Raw genomic sequence first — 24,921 nt, forward strand, 5'->3', positions numbered from 1 at the left:
TTAACAAACAGTTATATATTTTTCTAACAATTCACAACAAATAAGCACAACAAAAGTACTATGAATAATTATATTAATGTCTGCTGACACTAGCCAAAATTAGATGTTAAAGTGGCTTACCTCCGGAGGTGGACCCACAGGTGAATTTAGGAGTGATTCTCAGCTGGTCTCCTGAGGGCTCCAGGTTTCCAGGGATCCTGGAATGTTTTCCAGGGGGTGCCTCCGCTCAGAGGGACCAAATCCTGTCCCCCTCCTGGAGGCCACCTGAGGATCAGCAGAATGCATGCCAACCAGAATAATGCCAGGTGGCTGCTGTTTTAAAGAATAAAGAGGACTCTCCCGATTTTTTTTTTTTTAATTTTAAATGGGTAATTTACCTTGGGTTTTCTGCTGAGTGCCAGCACCTTATCTCAAGATGATTCATAACATAATAACCACAGTTTTTTGGCAGCCAAAGAGGAATACTTTTAACAAACTTTGTAGTAACTCTTTAATTGCTGGAAAGAGAGGGTCTCAACTGCAAGTGGGTAATTTACACTGCAATGTTAAAATAAAATGAGGAAGTCCAGCTCCCACCTGGAAAGCAATGTCAATAGCAGTGGAAGAAATAGGGGATATAAGAGAGAGAAGGTAAAAAAGGCTAGTTGACAGGGTGAGGCAGGAGGACAGAGTCGGTCTTTCACCAGGGACTAAGAAATTCCTATCAGCCACCCCCTGGGTGAAAATCGGCTCTTGTGCTCTAGCCACAACCAGTGGCCGTAGCCTGGGTTAAAACAAATTGTACATTGACAGGTTGACAGACAAAGAGAAAACAGTGATGTTGACACCCAAACTTGGAATTGATCAATCATTGAAAGGAATTCTGGCAAACCTTTGGAAACAGCAAACACAAATTTGACAAACAACTCACACACACCAGTGCTGACATAACTTGGATTTTACCAGGGACTCACCCCATGTGAGTCTAAAGAGAAACCAGACAGACCAAAGATTCACCCCTGTGAGTCCAAAACCCAGACATACTTGAGACAGACCAGACTCACTCCTGTGAATCCAAAACCCAGACAGACTAAAGACTCTCCCTTTGTAAGTCTAAAGAGAACTCAGACAGACTAAAGACTCTCCCTTTGTAAGTCTAAAGAGAACTCAGACAGACTAAAGACTCTCCCTCTGTGAGTCTAAAGAGAACCCAGACAGACCAAAGACTCTCCCTCTGTGAGTCTACAGAGAATCCAGACAGACCAAAGACTCACCTTCTATGAGTCTAAAGAGAACCCAGACAGATCAAAAACTCTCCCTCTGTGAGTCTAAAGAGAACCCAGACAGACCAAAGACTTGCCACAGTGTCCTGTGGGGGCCCGTGAGGGGAAGTTAATGTCACCTCTGACCTTCCCTCATCCCCTAGATACCAGATGACTGCAGTCCCCAGACAGAAGCTTAGAGCCGGCATCTTACCTCCGGAGGTCAAAAGACTTAACAGTGCTGATGGTCCCTCCCCCAAATCTCCAGAGAACAGACAGATTTTACAAACTTACCTAGGTGTCACTTATTAATCATCAATTTGGAAGTTTTAGAGACCTATGCCCTGGCTCCACATGTCCGAGGACTCTGGGCAGAGGAATGTCTCTCTGAGGCCTTCCCCTGGAGCAGTTGGGACGCGGCGGGCCTAGGTGGAGGTCTGGGATGGCACTTTTGCTGGGCCGCCAAAAATATTGTACCCATTGCTACCTGCAAGAAAAACTTGAACCGCCCTTCAGTTATAAATCAGATGGTGATTAATTACACCTGCACAAGGGACTGCTGTCCTAAAGGGCAGGTGGCCCCAAAGTGCAGTGCAAGCTGATTTTTATACCCCTCTTTGTGCTGCGTGGCAGGCAGGCAAGTGAGCACAGAAGTGAAACGTGGCGGTTAGCTTGGAGCTGGGTTACTGTTGGCTCAGAGGGTTACATTGTAGCAGTTGGCATGGGGACAGCTTGGGAAACTTAGCTTAAGTAAGCTTTCACCATTGTTTTACCTGTGGCTAGGAGTTCTTAGGAACTCAGGGAACTTCCTTATTCTATTCTGAAGCTTGTTCCCAGATTTGCCAGGGGTGTGGGGAGTTTGAGATGTGCAGGGACTCAGGCTGAGACAGTTAGGGACCTTTAGGAGTCTTTTGCTGGGTCGGTTATTACACTTCCAGAGCAGCTGCAGGGGGGTGCACAGTCCCCAGCACACACGACCTGAAATCCAGCGTCTTCAGTGCCAGCACTCCTGAGACTTATGTACACTTGATCCTGAACAGCCTGCTTTTACTTCCTTCCATTCAAAATGACAATAGTGTCTTAAAGAGTAGGCTTTGCTTCCTGAAGTGAACAGTGAATGCAGAGCAGAGGTAAGGGCTGTCTGGAAAGGAAGGTCAAATGCATACTGCTAGTTTGGAACATAGAATTAATTCCAAGGACCTACTTCCTGTCCTGGCTGGCTTTTGAAAGATGTCTGCTATCCCCCTCTGGATAGGAGCAGGAGGAATGGTACCAGATAATGGAGGGAAGTGCCCCAGGATTCCCTGTGACCACGACAGCGGTGCTCTGGCACTTGCTCTCACACAGCACTCATGCTGGGGAGGGCTGGCCAGTGTACCAGTAAGGCCAGCCTGCTTGTCCCCAGGGCCCATACTGACCAGCCCTGTTGAGTTCTACCTCAGGTATAGCTTCACCTCTACCTCCCAGAAAGTGGTTTTCCTAAAAAGGGACTATATTCCTGCCTGGTCCTTTCCTGCTCCCACCCCTCACCCTCCTGATAGCACTGCTGACATGGTTTTAGGAGGATAAAACCAAAATAGCTTTTTTCTCAAAGAAGTCTTCATTCTGTGTATCAATTTTGGGGGAGGTGGTGTGGACAAGGGCCAGGAACCTAACCTACTTTTTGCTCTCAAAATTTCATAGATCTCTCATTTAGACTGGTACAAATCTGGGTTATGCCTATTAAGGCTCCCAGAGATGTATTGTTAGCCATGTCTGCAAACAGTGTGGGCAGAGGAGTGAGACGTAGTTGAGGTGGGCCAGCCTCTTTTGTCCTTTTGCATTTGGAAGTTACATGTGTGCATGTGTTTCAGAAAATGAGGACTGCTGCATCGATTCAGCTCCACTAAGGAGGGCAGCCCACTTCACCCCTTGCTTCCTTGTCAGCCGGTGCAAAGTATTCTCTGTCGGGGCGTTTCCTTTTTTTCTGTCCTGAATACACACTGAGGTGAGGTGACCCAGGAAGCACCCTGGGCTCTTCTTGTCCAGGGCAGAGGATGCAGTGAATGGTGACCCAGGCATTTGCATCATGCGGTTAGTTATTTTGAGAACTACCCCACATCTTGTGTTTCATGAAGAAACTCATTTGTGTAGAAGAAATAACGCTGAACTTAGAAGTCCCAAGATGTGGTCCTTCAGGCTTTGTGTTAGTGACCATGGAAATACCTAGAAAAATAACAAAACTATGTTCCTTCCGGACATAAAGAGTCACCTGTCACTTGGAGGCACTGTCTTTCAAGCCAGTCAGCCTCCTGTCATGGAATGTCACAGACAGACCTTTCACTCAAATTTAGGCCCCTGCTGACAGCTGTGCAGTCCTCATCAGGGGGCTGTCATCCTCAGCCTGCCTTCATCACCCATGTCTCCTCACAGGCCACTCTGAGAACTAACTTGCAAACATGATGGTGGCGTCTGGTGCTGGTGCCATTCCCACCACAGCATAGGCAGCTTGGAAACGAGGATTGGAATTGTTGAGCTTACTACCTGCAGGTGCTGATACCTAGACAAAAATTTCTGTCCATTACTACCTGAATTTTTCAGGGTATTAACTGTTACCTATCAGGCATTTTGATTATCAGGTTGAAAAGAATGTTTCTAAATCCAAGCTCTACTTCGGAAAAAAGAATGCTGTGGTTGATTAGAGATGTCTGCCCTGGTCAAATGAAGGGTGAAAGGGGCACATGTGTGTCACTTAACCTATCCCTGAGCAATGTGATGATCTCCTCAAAAGGCAGGGTACTACGCAGGTTAGCAGTTCCCAGCACAAGGTTAACATGACAAACCCATCACACGTGTTCATGGAGGGATGGAAACTTCCTGGGTCTGATGGAACCTGTCATTAGAAGATCCCAGCAGGTGTCTGTATCTGCCTGCGGGGGGCATACTCAGAGCCAACAGAAGACAAAATGTCAAATGGAAAATCCCTGGAAAAAGGAAAAGGCTGAGACAGGATGAGCTCAGGAGTTAGAGACCAGCCTAAGCAAGAGTGAGACCCATCTCTATTAAAAATAAAAAAATTAGCCAGGTGTTGTGGTGGGCAACTCTACTCCCAGCTTCTCAGGAGGTTGAAGTAGTAGGATCACTTGAGTTCAGAAGTTTGAGGTTGCTGCGAGGTAGCCTGATGCCACAGCCCTCTAGCCTGGGGCAACAGAGTAGGAGTTTGTCTCAAAAAAAAAAAAAAATCTAAAAAAAACTCAGGGTCTACACCTATGGCACATCTTATAAGGGTACAGGTGAAATTTACTAAATGTAGAATACAAATGTCTTAAAACAATAACTAAGAAAATACTGTGAAGGCTATGTTAACCGGTTTGATGAAAATATTTCAAATTGTATATAAAACCAGCACATTGTGCCCCACGACTGCATTAATGTACACAGCTATGATTTAGTAAAAAGAGAAGGAAGAAAAAATAAATAAATAAATAAATAAATCTCTTACAGAGTCTCAACAATACCTACAAAACCATCAGGTAAATTCACTTCAGATATGCTTTAGTTTTTGCATGAGTGACCCTATGATCATATTTTCTGCATCAATGACTGTCAATTAAAAATGGTTTAGGAGCTGGGTTGAACCTAGGGCATAGGCCAAGCCCTCTCCATTCCACTTGGAAATTTGGTGGTTAGTGGTTGTAGCTGGATGTGTAGGACAGTATCTCTGCTCTCAGAGTGGGTCCATGTACAGAAAGAAATGATGTATCTAGGGTTAGGACTAGGTCCTGAGGCCTTATGTCCATAATGCAGGAAATTTAGCAGAGGTTGAGCCCAGGGTCAAAGATTAAGTCCTGGGTGGTGGGCACTGCATGTTGGCAAAACAAACAAGGCAAACATGGGTTCACTATTAGGGGCCCTTGATCCCCTATAGATGGAGTCTCCCAAACTCAGGGGTCCAGAGAAAGCAAATATGCTCTTTTCTTGGGGGTTTGCATGGGGATAGGACCACATGTCTCTACCCAACTTAGAAATTGAGTGGATGGAGGATCTTCTACTCTCTCAAAACAGAGGTGGGATGTTCCAGGGAGGTGAGGGGCCGAGGAGGTCCTGGAGATTTGGTGAGTCCAATGTCTGAGGTGACGTCATGGTCAGAGCCAGAGTGAGGCAGTGAGAGTGAGGTCAAGAGACCATGGAAGGTGGAAAGTGTGGTGGGATAAGTGATTGCTCATGCATGGACCTTGGAGTCGCCAGGGGCTCTGCTAGCACAGAGGACAGAGTTGTAGCACAGAAGAGGAGATTATTTCTGTTGTGTTTTGCCTCAGACCATGAGGAAATCCAGCATGGGACAGATTGCTCCAGAGTCCAGCTCCCACATCCTTTGTCTATCAAGAGGGTGGCGACTAATGACAAAATCAGGGGCAGCTGGACTCCCAGTGTCCCCTCTGCTCTGGGGTGAGAGCCCAGGCAGCCTCAGCCAGCAGAGTCAGGGGTCACTCTTGGCATATTCACTGCCGTTGGGGGGAGAGCCTACTGAGTTATACAGTTATACTCAGAGACCTGCTGCAAACAATGAACTCTAGTGTCTTGGTCACTCACACAATAGAAGTTTGTTTTTTACTTGTGTAGAGCATGGCTGGTGAGGGGGTGAACATGGAGGGGAGCCTCAGCTTCCTCTAGTTATCTGGGGACCTGACAGAGGCTCTGCAGCTCCCTAGGTCATCCTGGGTGTCACCCTCTGTAGGACAGCCAGCAGGGAGAGAATGGAGGATGGTGTGAGAAATTTTATAGGCTGAGACTCTAAATGGGGCACCTTCATTTCTACTCAATGCCATTGGCCAGACTCAGTTCTGTGGCCACACCAGACTGCAAGGTCCCAGCAAAAAGCTGTCCAGCTGAAGGTGTGCCCAGGAGGAGGGACGGAATGGACTTTGTGAAGCTCTGGTTCCTGCCACCCCCATGATCTCCAGGCCTCCACCCTGACTCAAAACAGACTCACAGTGCAGAGGGTTGATAACTAATAAACTGATGACTCTAGGTCAGCTTTTTCTCCCGCTGTCTATGTCCACTGGAAGGAACAAACACAGTTGATCAGTGGGCTACATCTGACCTGCACAATGGTTTTACTTAGAACACCTAGCATGTGAAAATTTGTAAAGGCAAGCCACTCAAAATCAACTTAATTTTTGCTACAACATTAAAAAGCCCATAAGAAAATTTTCAGTGGAATATTTATCACAGCTCAATTCAAAATTACCAACAAGTAGAATCAACTCAAGTGCCCATTAACCCGTGAATGGTTTAATAAACTGTCCTATATGTACACCATGGAATATTAGCCACAAAAGGATGGAGACTTTACATCTTTTGTATTTACCTGGATTGGAGAACATCCTCCTAAGTAAAGTATCAAGAGAATGGAAAAGCAGGCATCCAATGTACTCAGTATTACTATGAAACTAGATGAACAACTACCCACCCACACAAGAGAAAAACACAAATTCAAGAAGGGCGTAAGAGGAGAAGCGCAGAGGGGATTGGTAAACTCTCACCTAATGGGCACACCTCCTGGGTCAAGGGATCAACTCCAACTTGGACTTTACCCAACAAAAACAAACAATGTAACCTAATCATATATTAGCCTGAAGTTTAAAAAAAAAAGTCCAGAGGTTTCACAAGGAATGTGATTGTCCTCCCTCTGACATCACGGGAGCATCTGCCTCCTGGTGTGGCAGCCTCATGGATCAGAGAATCCTTCAGTCCCCCCACTCCCTACTCCTCCCCTAGGACGCAGGCCCACATCCATATACTTGGGTTGGGACTGCTCTTGGAAGCAGAGGGTGGTGGGCACTCTGGGGATGACGCCTTTTGCAAACCAGGGAACTGACAAAAGATTCCTAAGTGGACTGATGCAGGCACTGTGCTTTAGGTCCATGGCGTGAAGGATGGTGGTGATCTCGGGTGGGGGTGCTCATAGACAGTGCACAGGCGAGACCCCAGAAGTGCTGTCTGGCAGGCAGTGCAGGGCTGGGAGGGGATGCAGAAGGAGGTAGCCAGGAAGGAATACAGAGAGGCCAGACCAAGTAGGGTTCTGGCTGTGTAAAGAGACTCTACTTACCTCTCAGGGCAGTAGAACGGCCCAAAGCGTATGTAAAGGGAAACGCTGGGATCAGACTGCGTTTTTAAAAAGCTTATTTCTTTTGTTGAGAGCTAAAGAGTGTACAGAGCATGAAATAGAAAAATGCTGGGAGGAAGCCCAGGTTTGAGGCGAGGAGGGTTTGTGCTCCACCTCCTGGGGTGGGTTGTGAAGCAGGACCCACTCAGCCAGGACGGAGAAGCCCAGGGCCCCGGGCCCGCACCACACAGCATCTGGGGCCCCCTTTCAAGACCAGAGGAATGAAAGGCAGCCTCTTGTTGTCTGGAAGTTTCCATCTGATCTTGGGCCCTAGGGACTGACTCAGAACTCATCATCACCAAACAAGCCCCTGAAAAGAATTTAATGTTTTCCAATGGACCATGCGCACTCAAGAGGTAATTAATGCTTTGATTCATTGTGCTTCAGGGAGCCACTGTCCAAAAAAATAATCCAAGTAATTTAAATCTGCAGTAAAATAGAAGTGCAACAACATTTCATGGCTGCACACAGCAATGATTTGCTAGACAGGGGAAAAAGAGCATTTTTATTAGAGCCACATCCAAATAAGCCATAGGAAAGCAATATTGAGATCACAAGTGATTTGATTACATTCCTCCACAATCGTCCTCCAAGGCGGAGCCAAGTCCAAATGCATTTCAGAGAATGTGCATAATATCGAAGGTTCAGTAAACCAACACATTTCATCAAAATTACTCTGTGTGTGTCTAAGATAGAAAATGTTTGCAGAATGTTAACTGCCTTTTTATTCAGAATAAATTTCCTCCACTATTAGCATCTGGCAGCTGCAACCAATAAGCCCAAATGCATCCTCTGTGGAGTTGGATCTTCTGCTGCAAGCTCCTCTCCCTCAGTATCCCTGACTAATGGCACATGTGCAAGCTTTCTTGTCTTTCAAATCCCACGGGGGAAATGAGCCCTGAGCTCCAGGAGCGTCCTTAGACCCTCACTGCAATGGGCAAATACAGTGCAGAGTCGGGGAGCACCAGGAGTGGCCCTGCCTGCTACGGGAAAAAGCTCCTGGGAAGTTCAGAAGCCTCGGAAGCTACTGGCCGCAGAAGTGAGAAAGGCAGGCTGTGTTGTGTGACCGGAGGGCCGCCCAGTGGGCCATTCTGATGGACAGCACATGCACTTCTTTAATGGACCACTGATAATTGGGCAGAAATAAAACACCTTAATCAATAATGTTACAGCTTCACGAGCCTTCAAATCAACAGATACCCCAACGGCTGCCTGTGGAGCCCTGCCTAGTTTATTTACTCCTTGGAGTCCTGTGCTCTGTGGCTACAGCCAGGGTGCTGTTCTAGGTGCTGAAATTGAGGCCAGCATGAACCCAGACGCTGCCATCTGTCTTTAGGGATCTTACATTTAGGTTGGCTGTGGAGACAGTTAGCTAATGACAGAGGTAAAAGCCATGCAGAGAATCACCCTAGGAGGGGATGGTGGGACTCCTGTGAATGGGGCGTTGGTGTCAGGAATATGAACTTGAGCTGAGGCCAGAGGGTGAGACAGAGCAAGCTGGGAGCAGCTGGGGGAGATGCGGCAGGTGGGCATAAACCACAGCACCATAGCCTGGGAGCCAAAGGCACTTGCCATGGCCTCAGGGGTAGAATGAGGGTGCAGAGAGGCAGGAGCCACACAGGGCATGAGGCTGGAACCTGGCATGATCTGTCATCCTGATGTCCCCCCGAATGGCATGCCGTTCCCTGACCATAAGCTGTGCTCATTAATAACAGTGTCCTCCCTTTGCCCCTCACAAACATGTCCTGGGTTGAACTATAAATTTATGGACCCCCAGCTATGAACAAGGACAAAGTTTCTGGGCCAACTCTGTAACCCACTCAGCAGACTGATTCTCCCCCCTTGTGGACATGAACAAAAGGCTGTAAACACCCAAAATGGAGCAACTTGATCTAAATCAGAGAGCCCTGGTTGAAACACTTTTGGACTGATGCTATATTTTGCTGTATCTAAAAATATGACATTTCCCCTAATTTGGAGATCACATATATGATGTTATCTCCTGCATTCAACTATCACATGTAAACCTATCTTTATTGAGACTATATACTAAATATCCTATGCTTATTGATTGAAAAAACGTTGTTGAAATGTTCATACTACCCAAAGCAATATATAGACTTACTGCAAGCCCTATATGCATTACAGTGGCATTCTTCACAGAGATGGAATAATCCTAAAAACCACTTGTAGCCACAAAATCTCTGAGTAGACAAAGGAATACTGAGAAATAAAAGCAAAGTTGGAGGCATCACACTTCCTGATTTAAAATGATAGTGCAAAGCTATCATAATTAAAGGAGTATAATGGCGGCAGAAAACCAAACATGAGCCAGTGGAATGGAATAGAGAACTCAGAAGTAAATCCAAACGTACACAGTCAGCTGATTCTTAGCAAAGGCACTGAGAGAGCACAACGGGAAAAGATAGTCTCTTCAAAGAATGAAGCAGCCAAAACTAAATATTCCCGTGAAATTAGACCCTTATTGTATGCCATATACAAAAATCAACTCAAAATGTATAAAAGACCTGAATATAAGATCTGAAACTATAAAACTCCTAGAAGAGGAAATAGCAGAAAAGCTCCTTGACATCAGCCTTGGCAATGAGTTCCTGGAAATCACACCAAAAGCTCAGGCTAAAAGCAAAAATAAATACAAAGAACTACATCAAAAAAGTCCAAGAGTGTGAGGTTGCTGTGAGCTATGACTCTATAGCACTGTACCGGGGGTGACAAAGTGACACTCTGTGCCAAATAAATAAATAAATAAACAGGGTGGTGCCTGTGGCTCAAAGGAGTAGGGCACCGGCCCCATATGCCGGAGGTGGGTTCAAACACAGCCCCAGCCAAAATAAATAAATAAATAAATAAGATTTTTAAAAAGTTTCTGCACAGCAAAGGGAACAGTAATAAAATAGTAAGGCAAACTACAGACTGGGTGTAAATATTTGCAAACTATATATCTGGTAAGGGGTTAATATCAAAATGTATAAAATAGAAAACTCTTACAACTTATTTGGAGGAAAATAGGATGAATAAAGAAATAGGCAAAGAATCTGAACAGACTTTGTCCAAAGAAGGCATAAAAATGTCTAACAAGTATATGAAAATGTGCTCAATATCACTAATCAGGGAAATGTGAATTAAAACCAGTAGGAGAAGATATTGCCTCATAAAACCAGTAGGAGAAGATATTGCCTCACATCTATTAAAATGGCTATTATCAAAAAGTCAAGAGATGGTAAATGTTGGCAAGATTGTAAAGAAAAGGGAACCTGAGTATACTGCTGGCCAGAACGTAGGTAGATTGGCACAGCCATAACGGACAACATTCTGGAGGTTCCTAAAGAAATTAAGCATAGATCTGCAAGTAACCCAGCAATCTGTCTTTATATATATACAAAGCAGATGAAGTGACCACCTTGTAAAGATATTCACACTCCAGGGTTATTCACATTAGCCAACACAGCAAACAACCTGTTCTTTGATAGACTAATGAATAAAAGAAATGTGGTAGGTATACAATGGAATTTATTCGACCTTAAGAAGAAAACGATCCTTTCATTTTCTGAGACATGGATGGACCCCGGAGGACTTTGTGTTAAGTGAATGAGCCACACACAGAAAGACAAACATTGCATGATCTCACTTGTATGTGGAATCTAAAAAGCAAAACAAGAAAAGCAAACAGCCAGAGATGGAGAACAGCACAGTGTTTTCCAGGGGTGGGTGAGGACAGTAAGGAGAGGGGACAGGGAGAGGCAGGTCGGAGAGCACAGAGCGGGCGATCTGAGGATGAGCACGCCTGGAGGTTTATGCACAGCATGAGGACCAGAGGTTACAAATGTGCGCTGTTAGGGAGTTTTGTTTAATGAGTGGATTTAGCTGCTCTTATCTCCCTCACACACTCAGTAGCCATGAGAGATGCCCATTAATCTACTAGAGCAACTATGTATCCTTATAACATCTTGTTGTAAACCTCAGATTTAATTTTATAAAAAGATGTGCTACATACATGTGCCAGACGCTGCTCAAAGGAACTCACGTGAATGATCTCACTCAACCCCGTCAAGGTCACACTCCCTGTTTTACCCTGAGGATTGGGGGAGCTTATCCTTGATGACTTGAGCTCAGGCCACAGGCTCCAGCCACCGTGTCCTCAGTGGCTGCACAGCCAACTCCTCTGCCAGCCCTGCCCTCCGTCCTGAGCTCCAGACATCACCACCAACTGAGGCTGGCCATGTCGACTTGCTTGCCTCCTCGTGGTCATTTCCAACCTGACTCATGCAAACCAGAGCTCTTCCCTTTCCTCCTAGATCTGCTGCTTCTGTGCTATTCCGAGGCAAGTTGGTGCAGAGGGTGGAGACATCTCAAAGCAATCTGAGCAATGACCTTTCTCTGTGATGCCCCCCCACTGCCTGGGGAAACACCTAGCCTCTCAGCTACCACCCTGCCACATCCAGACTCCCTCAAGCAGCCTGCTCCTGGTCTCTGGCCCATGGCCCTAGTTCAAAAACTCTCCCTCTGTTCCAGCCTGTGTTCCCCCTCCAAACCTCCACTCAGAGCCATCTGTCTTATGCCAGACCCCACCAGAGCAGCCTCGTGAGCAGCCACATGGCAAAACGGGCAGAACGGCTGGAAGGGTCAAGCAGGGGCCAAGTTTCAGCTCTGCCACTGACAAGCTCTGGGACCCTGGGAGAAGGACAAGCTCTGGGACCCTGGGAGAAGGACAAGCTCTGGGACCCTGGGAGAAGGACAAGCTCTGGGACCCTGGGAGAAGGACAAGCTCTGGGACCCTGGGAGAAGGACAAGCTCTGGGACCCTGGGAGAAGGACAAGCTCTGGGACCCTGGGAGAAGGACAAGCTCTGGGACCCTGGGAGAAGGACAAGCTCTGGGACCCTGGGAGAAGGACAAGCTCTGGGACCCTGGGAGAAGGACTTGCTCCTGCTAGTTTTCAGCTTCCTCTTCTGCTAACTGGGCCTTCATGGGGTTTTAGTGAGGTGAACAAAAGGCCCGTTTCAGTTGTTCAATAAATAGAAGTTATCAATATACTCTGACCTTGTCTCTCAAAACACAGCCCAAACATTCAATATTCCTCTCTGTCCTTTCAGCCCTCATCCTCCCCCTCTCATAGTAAGATGAGCACGTGGACCACGGCAGAGACTGCACTCTGCGTTTGGTTTGTTGTTTGTTTTTTGCAATTTTTTTTTTTTTTTTTTTTTTGGCCGGGGCTGGGCTTGAACCCACCACCTCCGGTAAATGGGGCCAGTGCCCTGGTCCTTTGAACCACAGGTGCCACCCTGCACTCTGCATTTTTTCAAGCTCCTCGGCCTCCTCCTCTGAGAAGGTTACTGTTATTTCATTTTATAGTTGTTTTGTGAGTCATTGGCTTTATTTGGCATCAAAACTGTGACAAAGAAACTAAGGGGACTTTTTGTCTCATAAATTCACTCCCTGAGGTTAGGCACCTGGCTGAGGTCAGGCAGCTAACGAGGAAAGAAAGCTATTCTAAATTCAGTTCGGCCCTAAATTCAGAGCTGACCACCAAGATGTACCTGTGTGTTTGATCTGATATTGTCTGAAAAAAATGCTTTAATTCAGAGGGAAAATATGCCCCTCTGCTGGCACTCTGCAGTGTGTGCCTGGCCACCTTCTCAGTTACAATGATTCTGAGACCCAGCAAAGGACAGTGACGGTGTGCACCAGCCCCTCTGCCGCCGCCTCCAGGGCAAGGAGCACTAGCAGGAGAAAAAGGCAATGAGGATTTGGACTGGTTCCTGGAGGGACCTTGCTCTTTCAAGCTATTTGGCAATGTGACTGTCACCCACTCTCTCGAACTCCTGCTGTTTGGTGGGCAGATTGCCGGGGCAGATAGGTCAGCCAGGGCCCTGGAGGACCCAATCTGGACATCACTGTGCCTAAGCTAAGTCAAAGTGGCCCCGTAGGGGTTTCAGCTGAGAGCTGCGACTCTGGGCCCCAGGAGGAGCAGCATCACCTGGGTGCTCACTGCAAACACTAAGATGCTTTTTGACCCTGGAGCTGGCGCTCAGACATTCAGCAAGGCTGTGGCTCTGCAGGGCGTGCTTGCTCTGCTGCCAGAGTCAGCTTTTTAAACATTAAGACAGGCTGCCTTCCCCTGCTCTGGATTTTAAGCAATGCCTTTTCCCTTCCCACTCACTCAGCATGCTCGGTCCCTGCTGGAGATGTGGCTCAGCCTGTGACTCTTCCCATTTGCTCACTGGAGGGTCCCGGGACCCTCTTGAGAGGCCTGGCCCCTCCCTCCAGCTGCATATGAAGGTGATAGTCTATTCAAATGCCACCTCCACACAGCCCCTCTCTCTAGTCCTACGCTGTGTCTGCTTCACAGAATTTACAGCTGTTTTGCTCATTTGTTCATTTCTCATATTCCCCACGCATCAGTGCCCAAAGGGCAGAACCTCCACCTCCACCTGCCTAGTAGAGGTTTAATAATGTGAATGAGGGAAGGTGGTGACTTGGCCGTTGTGTTCTTGGCAAGGGAAGAGTGTGACTGTCGGTGCCATCACCAAGGAAGCAGCCCAGACAATGGATTGTAAGCTCAAAGCTTGCAGGAGGTGGGCCTTCCTATACCTGTTGGGAAAAGACCCCAGGCAACCTCCACAGGTGCTATTTATTGAGAACATGTGCCCCTCCCCCAGCTGATCAATTTCCAACTGCCAAAGTCTGTTCTGTAAGGTCCAGTAAGCCCACTGTCCTGGTCAACCACCACTTGGTCTCCTCAGACCTGCTGCGCTGGTTCCTACCTATCTTTCTACACCTATCTTTGCTACATAAGTTGTTACATAGGTTGCTACATACCTTATTACATAGGTTGTTACACGTTCTGTTCCATAGGTTGCTACATATTCTGTTACATAGGTGGCTTCATATTGCTCCTTTTTTGTTTAAGACCTTGTGCAGGGTGAAGGAAAAACCTCTAGCTGTTTATTTCATTTGCTGTTGTCAAATAGCACTCCTATCTAGGCGGAGAAAAAAAAAGAAAACACAAAGTAGTTAATAAAACTACATCAGAAGAGTCAGTGAGGGACTTCACCAAAGCAAAAGGGATTTGTATTATGTTGTATTCTTCTAAACAAATAAGGGTAATGTTAATTTTACATATTTCATCACCTAATTGTTTTGGGGCTGACCCCTAGGGTTCTTGATGCTTCCATAGGAAGAATTAACGCCCACAGTTTCCTGCTTCTGCACATTATCTATTTCACCTGTTAAATAAGCAGCACTAGGCGTAGTGCAGACTGAAATGTCAGGTGGAGAAGTGTCAATCTAAAGGAGCAGTGAGGGAAGGATTAAGAATAGGTATCCAATAAAGATTCTCTCACCTTTGCTGATATAAGAAGTTTGCTATTTCAAATTTGTATTACCAAAGCCAACTGCTTTGTTCAGAACGTTATTAGAGCTTGGAGGGTGTGGACTGAGCTTACCCAGACCTAGAGATTGGGAGGTTTCTTAAGTGATGGAACCCTATTTTCTTCCTCTCAGAAGCTCTAACTGCTGATGGGAAAAAGGACACTGACTGCTCCTAGCTACTTCCTGCTGAGGATGGACGGCCACATGGGGGGCAGTTAGAGGTTTCTCAGAGGAGGGTGATCTAGGGTTCACAGTAAATGACAATCAGGGCAGACAGTTTGTAGTACAATGTTTTTGTGAAATTTCAGTCCTAAAAAATAGGAGTTACTGAAGACAAATCCATCAAGGTTTTGACAAGGTCTCCTGCTCATGTTGAGGTTTAATCCAGCGAGCAGGCAGCCACTGCTTTTCCTATTGTTCTGCAATGATATGAGAAAACCCTCGACCCCAGTGTAGCACATGACCAGGTTTCTATTCATATGTATCAGGTTTCTTATAGAAAATAGGTTGCTGCCCTTGGGAAAGTAGTGATGGTTGAGAGATGTCCCGTGACATTCAGCAGCTGTGTTTTTCCATCATTGTTGAAATTCAAAAAATTAAGGGTGAACAGGGTTCTAGTGAGGATATTTAAAGAGATTAAAGAATAAGTTAGTTTTCCTAAAGTAGGACATAACCAATTAATATGGCCCAACAATTTTTGAAAGTCATTCAAAATAAGGAATCTAACCGATAATTAACACATTGAGGGAGAATTTTGATTTGAGTTCATTTGTATCCTAAATAAGTATAGGGGGATGTGATTTGAATTTTTCAGGCACAATTTGAAGGCCATAAGATTTGAAAACAAATATGGCTTATTTAAGCATGTCTTGTAAAACAGCCAAATTTTGGTGGGCAAGTAAAATATCCATTGTGGGATAAATTCCCACATGTGTGCCATTGAGGCAGGGAAAGACAGGTTGACATGATTTCTGCCATCACAGGGAGCTGGAGGTCTAGCTGCCTTGTTCAGCAAATACAGGGCCTGTGAAGTAGGAGATAAAATTCCATTCACAGTGACTCTGATGCAGTCGTTAAGCCCAGCAAGGTCATAGGTTAAGAGCCTGCTGGCTGGAGAGACAACCCAGAGGTTGACTATGTGGGAACACATTGGTCTTAACAGCTATGTGGCTTCAAGCACTGTAGATAAACAGAATCATAAAGCTTGTCTCTTAGATCTCAATGGGCACATGGAAATCTTAAGTGTAATCCTCCCCCCCCAAAAAAAAACTTTCTGATAGCTTTGTGTAATAGCTGAAGCATGTCCATAGATAAAATGTTTTATTGTTGATGTATAGAACAGACATTGTTAATTTTTAGATTTGATATTCCCAAGAAGAGTTCAAATTAGTTAAGAATTGTTTAGAAGGAAAATTCTTAGATTATAAATAGTGTGTGCGTGACTGCTTGACTTTATAAGGTGGTCAAGAATAAAGCTCATCGCTACATGCCAATCTGAGCCATAGTCTGGTTCTTGTTTTCACACTATTACAGGAGCAAGCTTGCATTCGCAGCAAAGTTGCTGTTCCCTCGCATTGTCTCTCACCACAACAATCCATGTAATGAATGGTACAGGCTGTAGGATATTTCTTTCTAATGGGCTGCAATAGTTGATCAACAAAATGCTGACACAATGTGGGGCTATTATACCTTGTGGCAGAAACTTCCACTGAAAGTGTTGGTAGGGTCCCTGCTGATTATAGGAAGGGACAGAAAAGGTGAAATGGGGTCGATCCTCAGGATGTAAATAAATTGTGAAAAAACAATCTTTTAAATCAATTATATACAAATGCCAATTAGAAGGAATCAAAGTGGGCAAAGAAAGGCCAGTTTGCAAAGGACCCATGGGATAATAGTTTCATTGACTTTGAGATCAGTAAGCATTCTCCATTTGCATGATTTCTTTTTTATAGTAAAGATGGGAGAGTTCCAGGGGCTAGTGGAGGGCTCAATATGTTCTTGTTCTAACTGTTCCTGAATTAAAAATTGTAAAGCATCCAATTTTTCTTTTGTTGACAGCCGCTGTTCCACCCACACTGGACTATCACTCTTCCAAGATAAACTGAGAGTGTATTTTGGGGCAGTGGCCTCTAGGTTAAATTTGACCTCTGAAAAGAATTTGCAGAATAGGGGAGTATTGTTACCAAAGCTTTCCATTGTTGGGGTGAGTCACGCCCCCACAGCTTAATGGCTATATCAGCTATGTATGGCTGGAATTTGAGCATGTTGATTATCCAGTCCTAAATGGGTTAAAGGCAGTGTACTTTGAAAAACTGAATTTAAAGTTCCTATACCCATAAAAGTAACACCAACTATTTGTTTATGCCATTCCTTAGGCCATTGATTTAAAGCCATAACGGAAACATCTGCACCAGTATCTAACAGGCCACTAAAGAGTTTATCTTTCAGGGCAAATGTTAATTGAGGCCTATTCTTATTAATAGATGTTTGCCAAAAAATACTATTTGTACTGCCAAGATCATTGGTACATTTATTATCAGTTAGTTTAACGCAAGGCAGAAGCAGCAACTGAGCCATTTTTGTCTGGCTAGAATTTGAGTGGGTTGGATTACTGAGATGAGGATTTGTATTTCCCCTACAAGGTCACTATTGATAACACTTGTGTGTACTAGTACCCCATGAGATGTTAAACCACTTTTCCCCAGCAATAGCCCAACAGTCTGGGGGAATAGGACCGCATATTCCTGTTTTTTATTTTACTCCCATGTTGGGAAGTAAAAACATTATCACATGCTGGCAAATCTAAAGCTGCACCACCTGAGGTGATGTGTAAGAGGGAGTGGACGGGCTGGAGTTGCTGCTGAGTGGGCAAACCCCCAGACCCATACTTTTTGTCCATGGGCCCCGGGTTGTGCCTCGCTGATAGTAACAGGAAAGAGCCCCAAAGTGTCTTCCAAAGTAAAGTCTCCCATTTGGCACATACCTCCTCATCCAAGGAAGGACTAGAACTCTCACAAGTTTCATATTCCCTGACTTTTTGCGTTTGATTCAGCTTAGTGTTATTGAGGTGCAAAGGTGGCAATGGATGGGAAGAAAGAGTCCAAAGACTCAGGTTCTTCCACATCCTGTTCTAATGCCTCATCACCATCTTTATCAGTCTGAAACTGTTGTGACTCCATGGACGAGAAGCCACCCATTGCTTTCCTGTCAATCTTTTTGCTATTTATTTATTTATTTGAACTAGTTTTATTTTATTTGCATTTAACACGATTATACACATTCAGGTGTCTAACAAGATCTGCACTGTTACATTAAAAATACAGTACAATAACATTCAACATGAGGTACTTCATATTTATATGTTTTTCCTTCATACATAATGCTATAAGCTACTAAACCCAAGCACACTGGCGCACAGGGAGCCAGTGTCTTCAATTGGCTGAGCTTATTTAAACACCTTAAAAAAGAAAAATGACAGTTCAGTGCAATTATGTAGAAATCAGACCATTTACTTAAATACTATTTTAAGATATGCTTAAAGAATGTTAGCTTAGAACTGCTAGCCTAGGTCCCCTTTATCCCCAGTATGAACGACGACAAAGACTGCCAGACCCATTGGGAGAAGCATGTACAGCGTGTTCTGTTTAGTAAAGTTGTGTTTATATACTAGAACTGCCTGCCTCGTTAGAACAATGGTTTCTTGCTGTAAAAGCTACAAAATTCAAAATTACAAAAATAAAGCAAGCACATTAGCCTTCATTCCACTTTGCTAAAAAAGCAGAAGGGAGAATAGGGCTTTAAATATAAAACTGCTTATTCTAAATACAACGTTTAGGTACCAGCCAACCGGATGGTGGATGTATCTTTTTTTTTTTTTTTAAGTAATAGTAATTAACATAAAATTAACTTCTTCCCTACCCAGTGTACAAAATCTCACATGGCTCTCACCAGCAGTTCCCGAGTCACATGGAGGTGGTTAGCTAACAGGAGCACCTACGGTGAGTGTGAGCGAACGGACAAGCTCCCCCCCAAGGCTCTCACACTCACCACAACAATCTCGTAGGATAAAATAAGCACGAAATGATGTCTTTTCTCCTCTGGCTTAAAAACGTGTGCTTTCTGATCAGGTCTACCAATTTGCATGGTAGTTATGCATTACTAATTGTTTAGATGTAACTTTAAGACAAAATCCTTCATAGAAGCATATATATATATATATATTTTTTTTTTACTTGAAAATGTACCTTTATTTTATCGATGCTTTGCCAAACTACTACTTAACTCCTTAGAAATAATCATTAGACAATTCTGGAAAGTTGTTCTGGGAGTACTTATCTCATCTGTAATCACCAGTAACAGCTTTTGATCATTGACGCTGACACACGTAGGAAATGGCAAAAGCGATCGAAACATTTCCCCTAATCCAGTGTTTTCCTCCCTCAGGGAAGCCAGCTGAAGGCAGCATGCCCGCAACTACGGGGGAAGTGACCCAGAAAGACAGTGAGTAGGTAGGGCAGTCACTCAACGGGCCTTGCTGAAGCCAGCAGGAGGACCATTACCGTCCCACCTCTCACTAGCCAGGCAGGGAGGAGACAATTCCTGAGTTGGCAAACGCACTTGCACACGCACAGTTGTGCACGTGCACACACCCCACGACTAACCCCTGGCTCCAGACAAGCCAGTTTCGGGCTTGCAGAGCAGGAGAAGGAGGTGGCCAGGGACCACACTCTGGGTGGGGAGGGAAGCCATCTCAGGATCACACTGAGCAGGAACGCTGCCCAGAAACACATGGATACTTGAACTGGAAGTGAAAGGGTCACTGCCAGGGTCACAGGCACTAAACCAACGTAAGCCATCACTGAAAGAAAACTTTGTAATGAGCTTGTCCTTCCTCTGTGTACATCATCCACGGACAAGAACTGGATGGGATGCTGATGCAGTGAGTGTTAGGTATAATGAAATGTGTTTCTCCAGATCATTTCTTAAAAACCCTGCAGGCAGGTTGGCACTTTGATGGCCAGAGGTCAGATTCTAGCAGTCCAGGAACAGGACAGAGCTCTCTCCCACTACAATTATCATTCCCCTTGGTAGGACAGACAGGGAGTGGCGTATTATTTTGCCAAAGGCCAAATACCTCCCTTTGGTAGGTGCCTATGATTTGCCAAAGGTGTCACTCACCCTGAGTGATCCTGTCCTTTGGTAGGTTACCTATTGCAGGTTACCTATGTTTTGCCAAAGGTCTTAATATCCCTTTGGTAGGTGCCTATGAATTTCCCAGGGTCTCACCCCCTTGGTTGGTACCTATGGTGACCAAAGGCTACATTGTCCCTTGGTCAATCTGGATAGAGAGTCTCTTTTCTCTCCCCGTAACTCCTTCCTGCCATATTGCCGAAAGTTACACTTATTCAGAATGATATTCCCCTTCGGTCCACATCCACTATCCTGCTGACTATGCCAGAATGTTGGTGCCGTCACCAAGGAAGCGCCCCGACAATGGATTGTTAAGCCGGAAGCTTGCAGGAGGTGAGCCTTCCCATACCTGTCAGGGAAAAGGCCTCAAGCAACCTCTACAGGTGCTATTTATTGAGAACATGTGCCCCTCCCCCAAACCCCACCCCCTTCACTGGAGTCCTACAGCTGATCAATTTCCAACTGCCAAAGTCTGTTCCTTAAGGTCCAGTAACTGCCACTTTGTGCAAGCCTGCTGTCCTGGTCAACCGCCACTTGGTCTCTTCAAACCTGCTATGCGGGTTCCTACATGTAGGAACTTAATGTTGCTTACATAAGTTCTACATAGGTTGCTACATATCCTGTTACATGGGTTGCTACACGTGACATCTTGGGAGAGGTGCCAGGGACTGGTGGGTGGTGAGCAGGTCAAGTGTGTGGGATGCTCTGTGCTGCTGTCCCTTCCAGACTGCCCTCCTGTCCCCCCCATACTCTCTAACACAGGCCTTGCCTGACACAGCCTGTGTCCCAGGGAAGGACCCTCTGCTCCCCTGTACCTCTGCCCTGCAGGACACCCTCCCACATGGAAGCCCCCAAAGGGAAGGCAAGTATCCTGGCATTAATGTACCCTGGTACCCAGCAGGGACTCCATGCTATGTGCTCAAATCCAGTAAAAGTCTGGTGAGTTCCAGAGCAAGGATTCTGTCCTGCCCCTGTTTCCTCACATGGATCTTCCCATCTCGCCCTCCTGTAAACGTTGGGGTGCCTTGAGCTTGGTGCTTGGTCTCCTTCTCTCTACCCACACCCCTCCCCGAGAATCTCTCCTTATCTATGGACAGGAGGATAGATAAGGTTGGAAGACCAACCTTAAACTGTCTTGAGCACCAGACACCTCTCCTGAGATGCTGAAGAGCTCAACCTGCTTCTACCACAGTCTTCCTCAAAGTTGTTTCTGGTTCCTCCCACCCACCTCCAGTGCTGCCTCACTTCTGCAGAGCCCCAGCCACCCTCTCCTCTGCACTGCTGCCCTCACCTTCTCCAACCTGGTTCAGAGTCATGTGGCCATGGCTCAGCACCCTTTCCCTTGCCAGGCTCAGGCCCTGGAGTCACAGCCAATCCCTCCCTGGAGCCTGTCCTCACCATCCCTGGATGGACACATCCATGCCCTCCTCTGCCCAGTGTCCCCTCAGCAGAGGGCTCCCATCAACTTCCTTTCACTCTCCACTCCATCCCTTGCTCTTGGCAATACTGATGGACACTGGTGTGTGGCATAGACGTGTGATCATTCTGTCTCCATGGAGACAGGACAAAGGCCCACCTGGGCATGGCTGGTGCTCCCAGATGCACTGGGCACTCAGCACCTGCCTTGGGCATAAAGGACAAAGCTTTGCCATCCACTCTGAAGACTCAGTTTTGTGGGTAAAAACACGTAAATACTTCAGCATTAGAACTCAAGACAGTTCCCATGATGCAGATCCTATCTCTGAGTGTACCCCCATGGCACAGGTGTACTTCCCCTGAGTGGCTTATCCTCCATGGCTTCCCAGGAGCTGGACTCACAGGCCCATAGGAGCCGTGGGCAGCTGTGGGAAGCTGCTGGCCAGGTGGCATCAGGCACGGGGCTCCAGGCCTTGACCCTTACAACCTGGACTAATAGTAGTAATAGTAGGGTTTTCTGTTGTTGCCCATCATATTTTTTAAATTGCATCAGAATTTTCATCTAGCAATAGTGTAGACTTGTGTTGAATGATGAAGGTAAGAAAATGAGTGACAGGCAGTCCCTGGGTCTGAGGACTTCGCAGGAGAGAGAGAGAGAGAGAGAGAGAGAGAATTCAATGAGGCCACCTGACAAATGCTGGTAAAGACATTAGAGTAGCTGGGAGGCTTCAGCTCAGCCTGGGAGAGATCTGGGTAGCTGGGGGCTTGTCAGAGGCTGTCTCCTGCAGAAGACTAGGCAGGGCAGCATGGGAGCCAGGCAGGATGCAAGAGCACAGCCAGGAGGGGCAGGCAGAAGCCTGAGGGAGGGCTTCTGGGCAGAGGCGGGAAGACCCCCAGGTGTCCACATCTGGGGTACAGCTCTACTCAGGAACACTCCACAGGGGGGAAGCACTAACTAAATCTGCCTCTGGCTTTGACCACACAGTCTTTGGCCCACTTACACCCTCTCAAAACTGTGGTTTTCAGCTGAGACACTGCCGTGCTGGGGGCGTCCTGACACTCAGCTCCAGCCACTTTTGTGCAGGCCCACGCAGCCCCCCGTTTCCAGGCCATGCGTCACTCCACCCTCCCAAATTCTATGCTTAGCTCCTTTTCTGTCTGCTTCTAGAGGAGAAAGCACATTGCTAGTGGGTCACATCATTTTAATCCTGCTGGAGTTGAGCCTGAAATGTCTAAGACTTCAACACATTCAAATCACAGGGGTTTAAACTTGGTTAACTAACTCTGCAGGGCTGAACATACCGGAGGGTATTTGCCTGAGGACACCTGCCTTTGCTCAGCCAGGTCAGACCAGATGGAAATTGGAGACTCTGGCCATGGAGCTGTGAGCTCTTCACCTGTGTAAGGCTGACCCTGAGGCTGCATGCCACTAATCAAGTGGGAGAAGCCACTTGACAGCCCATTTTATAGCCTTTTAACGTGGCTGTGCTCTGATAAGCTGCATCCATCTGTACTGATACCGAGCTGGATCAGAAGCAGGTCAGAGAGGCTGTTAAGCCATTGCCAAGGATTCAGCTGAGCTGGTTCATTCTGTAAATGGTACTCTTAAATTAGCAAAATGCTTGCTTTAGCTATCAAAAAACAAATAAACCAAAGGGACCAGGGGATATGCTGTGGAGAGCAAGCTCAGTGGAATCCACGGGGGGTTAAAGTTCTGCTGGTTGGGGCCCCTATGCAGAGGGAATAGTAGGTTATTGATCTTATACTTTGAAAAAGGTGATAGAGACAGTGTGATGATGTCCAGCCAGCTCTCAGGACTGCCACCGCCCCCTCCATGTAGTAAGAGCCTGAGCAGAGCAGAGACCTCTGTGTCCTCAGCAGGCGATGATCTGATGTTGGAGTAGCTCCAAGCTCACAGCTTTGTATGCAGCCCTGAGCTGTGGCCCAGCCCCTCTGCCCAACCCGGGCAGGGAACTCTCCAGCAAGGCTTCAAGCTCCTGAGGCAGAACCTTCTGATAGGACTATTATTTGGCCATTTTTAGCTGGAAAACCTGACACTTGAATTTGCGTCAATCTAATGTGAAGTAGAAGCTGAATACGAGCATTTCTTAATTATTGCTTAGTGATTTTCTTAGAACTAAATCACACAAAATTTTGTAATTTTATTAAATCTTATTCTTTAAAAAAAAAAGTCTAGGATTCATTATCACCTAGAGTGCAGTTAATGTGCTGCACTCCATGGCCTGGGCCTGGGCAGCACCACATAAGCTGTGTGCCAGTCTGCTGCAGAGCCGTGTGCACTGTCAGGCAGGAGTCGACACTTTTCCAATATCGGTTGATAAGTTAATAATTGATTGAATAAAAAACCACAGAAGGAATTGATGTTATGTTTCCTTTGAAGGAGTGAGGTGATGTGTGGCGTCAAGTCTCAGGTGCACTGCTACTACTCAGGAGTGTCCAGCCTTACTGAGCTTCCTATTTCTCTGCTACTAAATGGAGAAAGAAGAATGTAACTTTAGTTAGTTCCCCAGTCCCAGAAGAAATGCAGGAGAACCACACCCTGCTCTCTACCCAGACCAGGCCTTCTGCCTTCCTGCTGTCCCTGGGGTGGATGACAAGTGCCTAGGCTCATGTCTCCAGGGCCTTGGTAAGCGCCTCCATTGTGAGAACACTGCTAGGGTCTTCAGAGACTGCTAGGTGGGCCTAGTGAAATGTGCACCTGCCCCATACCTCCTTGGCTGTTACCCAGATGTGGGGGACTGCAGACTGTCACCTGGGTGGGGGGGCATCTCGGGTGGGGCACTGCAAGGCGTCTGAGCCAGCTCACCTCCTGCAGCAGCTATGTGACCCTCAGGAAGCACTCACATTTGTGCTTTGCAGACAGATGGGATGAAGCTGGACCCCTGGACCATTGTTGTTGGTACCTAGCCAGCCCCCTTTCAGACTCCTTCTGGCAAGGAAGAGGCTCAGCCCCCATGCCCACATGTGCCGCCCCACAACCCTGGGATACATATGTCTGGTGCTGCCACCAGCTCCAATTTGATCTTAAAAGCCTGGTGAACCTCATTTGCGAGCCAGGGGAAGTCCTGATGATGGTGACCACCACATGCCCCTGAGAGGGGAGAGGTGGCTGGGGACTTCCAGGTGGTGAAGCTGCATGGGTGACCCTGGTCACCTCCCTGAGCCTCATATTCCTTCTCTGTGCTCTGAGTAGATGGGTGGAGGATGTGGAATAGGTTGTCAAGCCTGGATGCTCAGTTCCTCAAGAAATGGTTGTTTGCTGCTCAAGTTATTCAGTAAGAGAGGATTATAGTAACACAGGGCAATAAAAATTCATGGTCTATTTATACAGTAGAAAACAGCAAAGGAACTAATTAGACGCCTGCCTCCTCTCATATATCGAGAGCTTGTGAGAACTGGGTTTTTGTCTCTTTTTTTTTCCTGATATCCCAGTATCTGGGAGCGAAGCCCACCCCTGAGGGGATGGTGGACAGATGGGTGGAAACACAGGGGAGTAAGGGAAGTTCCACGATCCT

Source organism: Nycticebus coucang, chromosome 7 (assembly GCF_027406575.1).
Source record: "Nycticebus coucang isolate mNycCou1 chromosome 7, mNycCou1.pri, whole genome shotgun sequence".
Classification (NCBI taxonomy): domain Eukaryota; kingdom Metazoa; phylum Chordata; class Mammalia; order Primates; family Lorisidae; genus Nycticebus; species Nycticebus coucang.